Below are 12,273 nucleotides of genomic sequence, written 5' to 3'. Positions count from 1 at the left end.
CTGCTCTGTGAGTGACAGGGGGCAGCGCCCCAACCCCCTCGATTAGGCCCTGCTCTGTGAGTGACAGGGGGCAGCGCCCCAACACCCTGATCGGCCCTGCTCTGTTCGTGACAGGGGGTGGCACCGCAACCTCCCCATCGACCCTGCCTTGAGTGTGACAGGGGGCGGTGCCCCAACCCCCCAATCGGCCCTACCCTGAGCGTGACTGAGGGTGGCATCGCAACCTCCCAAACCGCCCTGCTCTGTGCATGACGGGGCGGGGCCCCAAGTCCCCAATCGGCCCTGCTCTGAGTCTGACCAGGGGCTGCACCTAGGGATTGGGCCTCTGCCACCCGGGAGCAGGCCTAAGCCAGCAGGTCGTTATCTCCCGAGGGGTCCCAGACTGCGAGAGAGCACAGGCCGGGCTGGGGACTCCCCTCCCCCCCCCCCCCCAGTGCACAAATTTTTGTGCACCGGGCCTCTAGTAAGTTTATAATGGTCTTTATTATCCATGAATGAGTGAGATCATGTGGTAAAAAAATACATTTTTAAAAAAGATGTCTGATTTAAAAAATAAAATAAATATGTATAGAGCTCAGTCACAGAGAGGAATAATGTGGTCAGATGACCTCACAAGGGGTTGACCCTGTCCCTCCCCCCTCTTCTGACACTAAGGGTCACAGAGCATTAAAATAACATCGACACTTCTCCCTACTCCTGTCCCCCTTACCCTACTTTACTTGTATTTCCAAGGTTCACCTCCTGAACAGACAACCTGCATCTAGATACTCATCCAGCGTCTGTTTTTGGAGCAATCTAAACTAAGATAGTTGGAAAGTAAAACAAAGTCATCCATAGTTGCTTTCTCCTCCTACTACTTAGCTCTCACTTACTCTCCCACCCCACTGAAAGCTGGCCTCTGTCCCTGCCACTTTGAAACTCCAGCTATTCTGTCCTATCATATTGACCTCTCAGTAGCAGTTGACTGACCATTCCCCCCTGGGAGCACACTCCTCTCTTGGCTTCTGGGATGGATCTCTGTCCTATTTTCCTCTTATCACTGAGCTTTCTATCACCGTCTCCTTCAAACATGCCCTTTTTTACCACTTCCCTGTAAGCATCCATATCCCCCACAGCTCCATCTTAGCCTTCTTCTATTCTCATTCCTCACACTTGCTGGGAGGTCCCACCAATTTCAGTGGCTTCCATTTACCAAATGCCAGTGATGCCCCAATCTATGTCTCTTGCCCAGGCTTCTGTGTTGAGCACCCCTTCCCAGGCTTGTATGTAAACATGTCTACTGGGTGGAACCTCTTGAATGCTCCATGGATCCTCATTAAGCATGTCTCCAACTGAATTTTATATATATATTGATTTCAGAGAGGAAGGAAGTGGGAGAGAGAAAGATAGAAACATCCATGATGAGAGAGAATCATGGATCGGCTGCTTCCTGCAAGTCCCCCACTGGGGATTGAGCCCACAACCTAGGCATGTGCCCTTGACTGGAATCGAACCCGGGACCCTTCAGTTCACAGGCCAACACTCTATCCACTGAGCCGAACTGGCCAGGACCCCAACTGAATTCTTTGTGATAGCACATTCACTCCCACCCCAAGAAATGTATCAGAGAAGAATAGAAGAGAGGCAGGAACATGAGGGGGTGAGTTATGAAAGGTTATGGCTGTTTTTACATTGGAAAGCACTTGAACCAGAATGAAAGGTGCATGAAAAGGATTCATGGAGAGAAGACAAAGACACGGGAGAAACTGAGTTTCTGAGAAGGTGGAGGAGAAAAACTAGAAGGAAGGCAGGAGATAGCTTCCCATTGAGAAACAGGTGCCAAGGAAATAAGATGATGGCATTAGTTGACCTCTGTCTCCTCTTTGAACCCGAAGGCAAGATCATTTGCTGGGAGTGGAGTAAAATGAGGGATTTGAGGGAACAGGTAGATTTTGAAATGAAGCGTGAGTTATGGAATGAAGCAAGAATGGAAAGCTCAATACAAACTGGCTTTAAAAGAAGCAACCAGGACATTTACTGTCTGATGTAACTTGACAGTCAGTCTAAAGGCAGACCTGGACCTGGGCATGGTTAGGCCCAGAGGCTCAGGATTCCACCTAGCTCCTGTGATTCTCTTGTTCACCCTGCCCCTCGTGTTTCAGCAGCTATAGATACCATACCCACACTGCAACACCCAGAGGGAGAGGGTCTCCTCTGGGGATCCTGCAGAAGAGAGAAGTCTTACTGGTATTTCCCAGAAGCCCCTACAGTTGTCTCATTGGCTCAAATTGGATGGGGTGTTTATTTGTGAGGAACCAATCATTATGGTTAGAAGAACAGAAATGCAGATTAGCTGAAGCTCATCTGGCCCCACCCCTGAAGGTGGGAATGAGGCCTAACCCACCCAAACTACATCCTTGAGAATGGGGGAGGGGCACTTCCTCAAAGGAAAACCTGAGGGCCTTCGGGGGGAAAAGTGGGGAATGGATGCTGGGAAGTCAATCAATAATGTCCAGTTCATTTTGGAAGGAAAATGTGAGAAGCCACTGTTGAAAGATTTGGGAAGGTATGCTTGTGCTGGGAAGGGGTTGTGATGCGTGTGGAGCAGAGAAGTTTGTAGTGGCTTCATGCCTCATGGTTTTATGATTGCCTGTGGCAGTCCAGACGAGGCTGATGGTGGGAAGAAGAAAGTGAATGATAGGATTGATCCAAAGTTTATCACATGTATGTAAGGACAACTGGACAAGAATTGAGTTGAGGGTAATAGAGTGCTTGAAGTGATGGATGGACTAAGAAAGGAATTTGGAAGGGAGCTGATAGACTAGGATATAATGGAGTGGGTTCAGGGAAGGTTGTGTTGTGAGGGTCAGGGGAGTATGAATGCAGACACAGGTGACAGCAAGCAAGATGTAGTGAGCCAGAGAGAGAAAGGTAGATTGTTCACCCTGCCCCTCATGTTTCAGCAGCTATAGATACCATACCCACACTGCAACACCCAGAGGGATGCAGGTGAAACATTGGCATCTAAAACCCAGAGGGAGACAGTGATGACAAAGGGCTTTCTGGGCACTATTTTCTAAATTAAGACATCATGACACACGTGTGACAAGTTACATGTACTTGATAGTGACACAATAAACATATAAAAGCCCACACAACCTCATAAATCTGAGACATGTCCACAGGGTACCTCCTGCCTGGGTGTCATGTTCCCTAAATGTCACCTAAGTAGCAAAGAAGAAAGTCAGCTGCAAAGAGTTGACCCATGCCATGCCATACCGTTATTTCTTGTCCTTGGAATGTCAATAGCCACTGCCACTAATCTGTTAAATGACAAAAATCCAACTGATGATAACCACAATGCCTCCTCAGAAGAAAAAGATGACTCTAGCCCCAGTGTAGATCCTTCAAAGAACTCGAACCCAGGAGAGGACAGCAGTTCTGAAAGTGAATCTGATGGGGAACTAGAGACCCTTCCACCGAGGAAGCTCCTACTGAGCTAAAGAATGGGAGCAAAGAATTGCCCACGGGTCATTTTAATTCAGAATCTGATGAAGCCCAACCCTACTGTGAACCTGCAATGCTGAAAATAAACACAATGCCCAAAGCACCCCGCAGTCTCCCTTCCTGGGAGCAGTTTTCACTGAAGGCAGACCCGAGGAAATTTACCGGTGCACAGAAGCAGGTATGTTCTCTGATATTTGAGGTTAACAGAAAAGTTGACATCGAGTATTGCATTTTGGAGCAAATATACAGACCTGGTTTGTCAGTGGACCTTTCGTTTGATGTTACATGTGACCCAGACTGTCTGACCTCCATTCCCTCTGCTTGGGTCACTGTAACACCAAAATGACTGTCAGAGTTTTACGTGTTAAAAATTCTGGGGTCATGTTATAATCTACTATGGTTTCTGCAACCCATGTCAAAAGGCACGTGAAGCTCTCTCATATTTCATAGCAAAGCACAGTAGACTGCTAAGAATATATTTGGATTCTTTGCAAAGACATTAATTTATTTTTGCCTTTTCCAATATACATAGCAAGCAATAATGAGTCCTTCATCAATGATATTTCCAAGTCTGTAAAGGACTCCTCTAAGTAATTCATGAACATCGACAAGCCTTCGCATTGTCAGAAGCTATTGCAGAATGGGAAGAAATACAGAATAATCACTGAACCAGAAGCTAAAATTGCCCCAGAGGTTTATAGTTTAAAAACCAACCTGGAGTAATGGCAAGGATGTATATATCTTAGATATGGTACTTTGAAGGGGTCAAAATAATGCATTTTGTTCTCATTTTTATTTTTCTATTTATAAGAAAGCAGTTGTTTTGCTAGACTTATAGCTTATCCAAAGATGCGGTTAAATTTCAAGATTAATCTTGAACCATTGCAAAAATAGGCTATCTGATCTCTCTCTTTAAAAAGGTTCTATATTTTCTTGAAGTTTTTTATTAAATTTGTCAAAGGGTTAGCTTCTAGGGAATACAAAACTTGTTTAATTTTCAATCACAGAGCATTAAAGGTTAATGGAAAGGAGTTTCTAACAAGGGATATTGGGTTTCTCTTACTGGAAGGCATTTTAAAAATAGGTATGTAGACAAATTGTCACTAGATGTCAACCATTCACTCTATACACCATGACATTTCTAAGTGATTTGGGTTTTTCCTAAACGACTAAGTAATTTTTATTTCTTTTAAATATACTTTTATTGATTTCAGAGAGGAAGGGAGAGGGAGAGAGAGATAGAAGCATCAATGATGAGAGAGAATCATTGATTGGCTACCTCCTATATGCCCCACACTGGAGAATCAAACCTGTAACCTGGGCATGTGCCCTGACCGGGAATTGAACCATAACCTCCTGGTTCATTGGTTGACACTCAACCACTGAGCCACACTGGCTGGGCAGTAATTTTTAAACTTATTTTTATTATGTGCTCTGAATGTGTGTCATAGCTTATTCAGCCTACATGTCTGTGTGGAAATTCCTTTTGTACACCTCTTTTTGCTTGCTTTATAGTTTATGAAAAGTTGAAAACATGTTTCTATTCCATTACATTAAAATGTGAAGCAAGAAAGAGCTAAACAAACAAAACCAACATGAAAGGATAGAAAGTCCACTCATAAGAGAATACAACAAGATAACGCAAGGCAAACACTGATCAGAACAAAGCTGGTATAGCTATCTGAAATGAGACAATGGCTTTATCTCTTGAAATGCTTTTTGCTTTAAGGAGGGTCACTCCATAATGATAAAATTTTAATTCATAAGGAAGATATGGTTTCTAAATAATACATATATAAAACAGACTCAAAATATACAAAGTAGAAATTTGAGAGAACTACAAGGAAAATGTCAAATCTACAATAGAAGGGGATTTTTAAAACTTAGTTTCTGATAGATCAAGCAAATTAAAATGTAATAAATGTTTAAAAGCTGTTGATAATATGAAACCTATAGTTATCCCAAATTAAGAATTATAAATTTTATACAAATAGAACATTTATGAAAATTAGCCATGTATTATGCCACAAAATAATTCCCCACAAATACTATAAGAATCAATACCATACTAAATACATTATCTGACTACATTACCGTTAAATTAGAAAGAAATAACAAACAGATAATATAAAATATATTTGAAAAATTTAAAACCACACTGTAAAGTAATTTTTGGGTTAAAGGCCATATTATAAGGGACATTAGGAAATATTTCAACTAAACAATAAGAAAAATTTACATGCCAAAACTCATGGGGTGCAGCTAAAGCAATATTGTTTTCATTTTTAAAATTATATTTTATAAATTTACAGGCTCATATGCTCAAGAAATCTGGAAACTTATGAGTTAATCATCTAACTAAAAAAAATTATAAAGAGAACAGAGTCCAAAGTAATTTACATGGAGGACAATAAAGATAAGATCAGCAATTAATTGGGGCAGATTGGATTATTGGTTTCAGTTCTTCCCTCTCCTGTAATAGGATTATACATCCACACTCTTTACCCAAAATGGGAAGATATTGCAAAGTTATGTCAGAATATACTTCTTTTTTTAAATGTTTTTATTGATTTCAGAGAGAGGAAGGAGTGTCCTGACTGTGACCTCCTGCTTCACGGATTGATGCCCAACCACTGGGCCACACTGGCCAGAATACACTTCTTTGTGCCACTGAAAAGCGGACTCATCAACTTGCTTTAGCCAGTGGAATGTCAGTATTCTGATGGGAAAAGGAGACTTAAATATGCCTGTGCAATTTGGTTTGGTCTCTGCATGCCTGTCATTCACTGTGAGAAAACATGCCACAGGCAGCTACTGGTTCAAGGAGGATAAGACTTGAATACAACTTGCAACTTGGACTCTGAAGCTTGGCTTTCAGCCTAGCCCAGCTGAGTGCAGCTGGCTCATACATCATTAAATAAGAAGCAAAAGCTTGCTGTTTAGATGCAGAGTTTTAGTGTGTTATGCAGTATTATTATTGCAATAGGTCATCGGCTCATAAAACAGAATAGTTATAGCATAGCATCACCAACCTAAAATATGGTCTTCTGAAAAGAAAACTATACACAATCCATTGCCAAGGAGAGAAGGAGAGAGAGAGAGAGAGAGAGAGAGAGAGAGAGAGAGAGAGAGAGAGAGGAGCAAATAACCAAAATGATGAACAGAAAAGGAGATATAACTATAGATATATCAGAGAACTTTAAAATGAAAGAACTGCTGTGAATAATTTTATGCCAGTAAAACTGAAGACTTAAAGTAGACAATGTTCTGGAAAAACATAACTTATTAAAATCAACTAAAAATAAAAGTGGAAAGTCTGAATAGGCTTATAGCTGTTTTTAAAAATTAACCAGTAATTTTGACTTCTGATGGAATCACTGGAGCAGATGATGGAGTAAATGCACTTTTCTCTATTTCTTACTCAAAGTCCAACTAAAAACCCTGGACATTAAATGTAAAACAAACATAAAGAGACTCTGAAAGGTGGAGAGAAGAAGGAAGACCAGCTAAAACCTGAAGACCCAAGGAACAAGGTAGTAATGAGTTTCCTGTGTTTTCTTTTTGCCTAATATATCACAGATTTGAAGCTGAAGATCCTCAAAATCAACAAGCCAGTGGGTACAGACAAAAACATCACAACAATACTAAGCCTTCACTAGCTACATGAAACACTGTGGCCCCACCCCACCCCACCCCACCCCACCCCACCCATGCCTGCAGAGGCCTGTGGGGAGCCTTGGCCAGGTTGTGAGGAGGCATCAACACCCCCCCCCCCCGCCCCAACCCCCTTGCTGGTGTCATAGGAAGAATCCAGCAGAGAGTTGGGGCTTTCATGGTCACCCAGTGGTAATGAGGCCACCCTCCAGCCCCATGCTGTCAGTGGAGGTCACTTAGGAAGCACTCATGAGGCGCTCCTACACCTCCCAACCAGGGAGGCCTGCTGGGGAGCCAGACTCCCACCCCTGCCCAGCAGCAAGAAGGAGCCCTCCATTTTTATTCAGGTGTTAATGGAGGCTGAATGGGAAACCTGGACTTTTACCCCCATCTGACCGTAACAAGGTAGCACTTCCCTTCCCCTACCAGAGCACTGTCCAAGGAAGCCAGCTAGGTCAGAAGGTTTAAATAAAATTCAGGTTCTTGTGACATAATACCCAGTGTCCAAGTTTCAGCGAAAAACCATTCATCATGTTAAGCACCTAGAAAATCTCAAACTGAATGAAAAAACCAACAAAACAACAACAGTTGCAATATCAATGACAGAGATGTCAGAATTATCTGATAAACAATTTAAAGTAGTCAACATAAAAATAAATGCACAAAAATCAATCCAATTTAAATATGGGCAAAAGACCAAATATAGACAAAGATGTTAGAATTATCTGATAAATAATTTAAAGTAGTCGTCATAAAAATGCATGCACAGAAATCAACCCAATTCAAATGTGAATAGGTATTTTTTATAGAAGATATATGAATGGCCAATAAGCACATAAAAAGATGCTCATCGGCACTAGTCATTAGGGAAGTACAGAAAAGACCACAAGGAGATACCACTCCACACCCGTTAGGATGGCTACCATCAAAAACAACCACAACACAGACAGTAATTAGTCTTGGTGAGGATGTGGAGAAGTTGGAACCTTGGTGCACTGTTGATGAGAACATACAATGGTACATCCACTATGGAAAACATACTGGTACTTCAAAAAATTAAAACTAGAATTACCACATGATCTAACCATTTCACTTCTGAGTATATGCCCGCCCCCCCCCAAATTGAAAGTAGAATCTCAAAGAGATATTTGTACACCCATGTTCATAGCATTATTCAAAGCAGCAAAGAGGCAAAAGCAACCCAAATGCCTAATAACTGATGAATGGATAGGCAAAAGGTGGTGTATACATACAATGGGCTATTGTTCGGTCTTAAAAAGGAACGACATTCTGACACATGATACGACATGGATGAACCTTGAGGATATTATGTTGTGTGAAATAAGTCAGTCACACACATGCATACACACAAATACTGTATAATTTAACTTATATGAAGTATCTAGAGTAATCAAAATTATAGAGACAAAAAGTAGAATGGTGGTTGCCAAGAGCTTAAGAAAGAGAGGAATGAAGACACATTGTTTAATAAATATAGAGTTTCAGTTTTGCAAGGTAAAAAGAATTCAGGAGATGAATGATAGTGATGGGTACACAGTGTAAATGTACTAAGTACCGCTCAGCCATACACTTAAAATGGTTAAAATGGTAAATTTTGCTATATGTATTTTACCATAATAAGAAATTAGAAAAAAAAACAAAAAAAGTGATTATGAACATTGAAACAAATGAGAAAACAGTTTAAACAAAGAAATAAATGAAAATTGTACAGCTAAAAAATACAATAAGTTAATTTTAAAAAACTCAAGAAATGGGCTTAACAGCAAAATGGAGAGGACAGAGGGGGAAAAATAGTAAATTTTAAGGTAGAATATTCAAAATTTATGATATTTGAACAACAGAAAATAGACTTAAAATAATTAACAGAGTGTCAGGTACTTGGGAGACTAGATTTAATATTTATATCATTGGTGTCCCAAAGGGATACAAGGAAGAGGGTAAGGCTGAAAACACACTGGAAGAAATAATGGCTGAAAATTTTCCAAACTTGGCAAAAGACTATAGATTAAAGAATCTGAACAACCTCAAAAGAGGATAAATCCAAGACATACACAGGCAAATTTCTGAAAACGAAAGACAAACACGTAAATTGGTAATTTGCCTATCCCTCAGACAAAGCAATACAAATATTGAAGACTTTTGGGCAAGATGGCAGCTAAGCACAGACAGTACTTGCCTCCTCCCACAACTACATCAGAATTAAAACTATAGAATAACTATCATTCAGAACTGCCTGGAATCTGGCTGAGTGGAAGTCCAATAACTAAGGAGTTGAAGAAGATGCCACATCAAGACTGGTAGGAGGGGTGGTGACTCAGAATGAGCTGGTCTCACACCCATGTGTGGCAGATAAAAGTTGGGAGGGATATCTTGGCTATAGAGGGCTCCTCTGGGGAGCGAGGGGTCCTAGTTCCACACCAGCCCCTCCATCTCAGGGTTCCAGTGCCAGGAAGTCTCCATAAATTCTGGCTGTAAAAACCAGTGGGGATTGAGGCTGAGGAAGACAGAGGGCTGATGGAGTCCCAGGCAATTCCTCTTAAAGGGCCTATGAATGGACTTACTCAGACTCACTCTCCCTCTGAACCCCAGCACTGAAGCAGCAGTTTAAAAGGAACCAGAGCCCTAACCAGTTTGACTCAGTGGATAGAGCATCGGCCTGCAGACTGAAGGGTCCCAGGTTCGATTCCTGTCAAGGGCATGTACCTTGGTTGCGGGCACATCCCCAGTAGGGGGTGTGCAGGAGGCAGCTGATTGATGTTTCTCTCTCATCGACATTTCTAACTCTCTCTCCCTCTCCCTTCCTCTCTGTAAAAAATCAATAAAATATATTTTAAAAAAATAAAAATTAGCCCTAGCCGGCTTGGCTCAGTGGATAGAGCGTCGGCCTGCGGACTGAGGGGTCCCGGGTTCGATTCCGGCCAAGGGCACATGCCTGGGTTGCGGGCTCAATCCCCAGTGGGGGTGTGCAGGAGGCAGCCGATCAATGATTCTCTCTCATCATTGATGTTTCTATCTCTCTCTCCTTCTCCCTTCCTCTCTGAAACCAATAAAGAAATATATTAAAAAAAATAAATAAAAAAAATAAATAAATAAAAAAATAAAAATAAAAATTAAAAGGAACCAGAAACATATCGGGAAGAACTGAATTGTCCAGCACTAGGGCTAAGCTTACAATTCTTTCCACCTCCCTTCTCCCCTCCCCGCTTCTGACACTGTTGTGTTATTCTTTTCACTTTGTCAAAGTCTATACCATTTTTGTTCTAAAATTACTTTTTCTATGTTCTTTCTTCAGATTGATTTTGACAACTGAAACCAAATCAATTTACTTTTAAGATTGAGATTATTTAGCTTGTATTTGTAGCGGAATCCCAAGCTACAAATGTCATCTGTGCCTTTTGAAAGGGACTGGGTCAGGCGCGGGGGTCACATGGGCTTTCTTCTCATACTATTCAGCTTTCTTTGCTGGTTCTCGGATGTAATCAGCTCCTACTGTTTCTCATATTTCACTCCATTTTCTTTTTGGATTCACTTTTCTAAAGCACAACCTTCATGTTTAACACACAGGGATAGTGGGTGGCAAACCCTGAGTCCTTACATATCGGAAAACACATCTGTGGCTGCCACAAGCACGTCCCTTCCAGATGTCTGGCTGCAGAGCATGTCATCGACCCACAGCCCCCACTGCTACCTGAGATCCATCAGTGAGTTCACTGGGGCTTGAGCCAATGATGAGCAGGGAGACGCAGGCTGCACTCGGGCTTTAGCACTTCCTGAAAGCCTTTTTGCACTCTTAAAATTGCACTGCAGTCTAAGACACTCTCACCCACCCTTCCTTCTGCCCTTTGTGTGGAGTCAGATTAGCACTGAGGTCTGATAGTTGGTCCACCCCTGACTCCCTTATCTCTCACAGGTGTTTAACTTAATATATTTTGGTACAAATAATCCCATCTTGGCATGTTTTCCCACAGGACTTAGGCTAGCACGACATCTTTATTTTAACTCACATTTGTTTTTATATGTTGCATCTAGAATTCTATACCCAGCCATTTTCTCTCTAATTTTTGAGGGCACTGTTCTATTTTCCTTTAGTTATCTAGAATTGCTGATGAGATCTTATGTCTTTTTTAGTCTTATTTCTTTGTAAAAAGAAATGAATACAAATATATATGTATAGATATGTATATATATTAACAAAATAAACATATATATGATCTTTTTCTCACTTTGAAAACTTTTGAATTGTCTCTTTATCCTTGAGATAGAGAAATGTCACTAGTACATACTTAAGGTGAGTGTATTTCAGATTATTTTTCTGTTTAATAGTTGATGGCCTCTTTAAATTTAAAGACACATTCTTAGCTATTATTTTCTTAATTATTTCCTTTTTTTCTTGTCCTACCCTCAGTTTCTCTATTCTCTTCTTTTGTGACTTCTATTAAAACCCCTATGACATTTTTTAAACTCCTGAGAACTATGTGTTTTAGAGAAAAAGCTGGGTATTTATTTATTTATTTAGTAGTAGTTGGTTATTGGTATATGAGAAGCCCGGGACAGGTTGTAGAACTAGAACAGGATTTTCCTGGGCAGGAAGCCCTGAGGGAACTACAGGGAAGTAAATCTCATTCCAAGTGTGTGCGGCTTTGGATTCTTACCAGGTAAGACTGTGAACTTAAAAACATGCTAAAACCTTTTGTGGTCATGGGTAATTTGTTTCAGTACACAGTGTCTTTATTTTTAAATGTACAGTGATGAGAGTATACAATTGTGTGATGTGGAAAATTCACTGTATTGGAAAGCTACCGTACCCACCCCTGCTCAGGACCCAGTGACCCTGAGCCCCCTGGGGAAGCATCAAAGGTGATGATGTTTGAGCTGGCATCTTGAAGGCTTCATGGTAGAATCTAGGCATAGGGACTAGCTTGACCTGTGGCCAAGAAAGTACAAGGTAGTTTGGGGGAGGGTTATGTTGCCCTGATGCAATGGGGCATTCATGAGATGAGGCTGGGATGGAGGACTGGGGAGTCAGACCACCGCAGGGCCTCAGTTGAATGCATTAAATGTGGGCTTTCTTCTCAGGAGCCTCTGAAGCTTTTTGAACAGGGGAACACTATG

This window comes from Myotis lucifugus, unplaced genomic scaffold (genome assembly GCF_000147115.1).
Source record: "Myotis lucifugus unplaced genomic scaffold, Myoluc2.0 scaffold_2714, whole genome shotgun sequence".
Lineage (NCBI taxonomy): Eukaryota > Metazoa > Chordata > Mammalia > Chiroptera > Vespertilionidae > Myotis > Myotis lucifugus.
The sequence above is the reverse complement of the archived record's forward strand: the minus strand, read 5'-3'. Positions refer to the sequence as shown.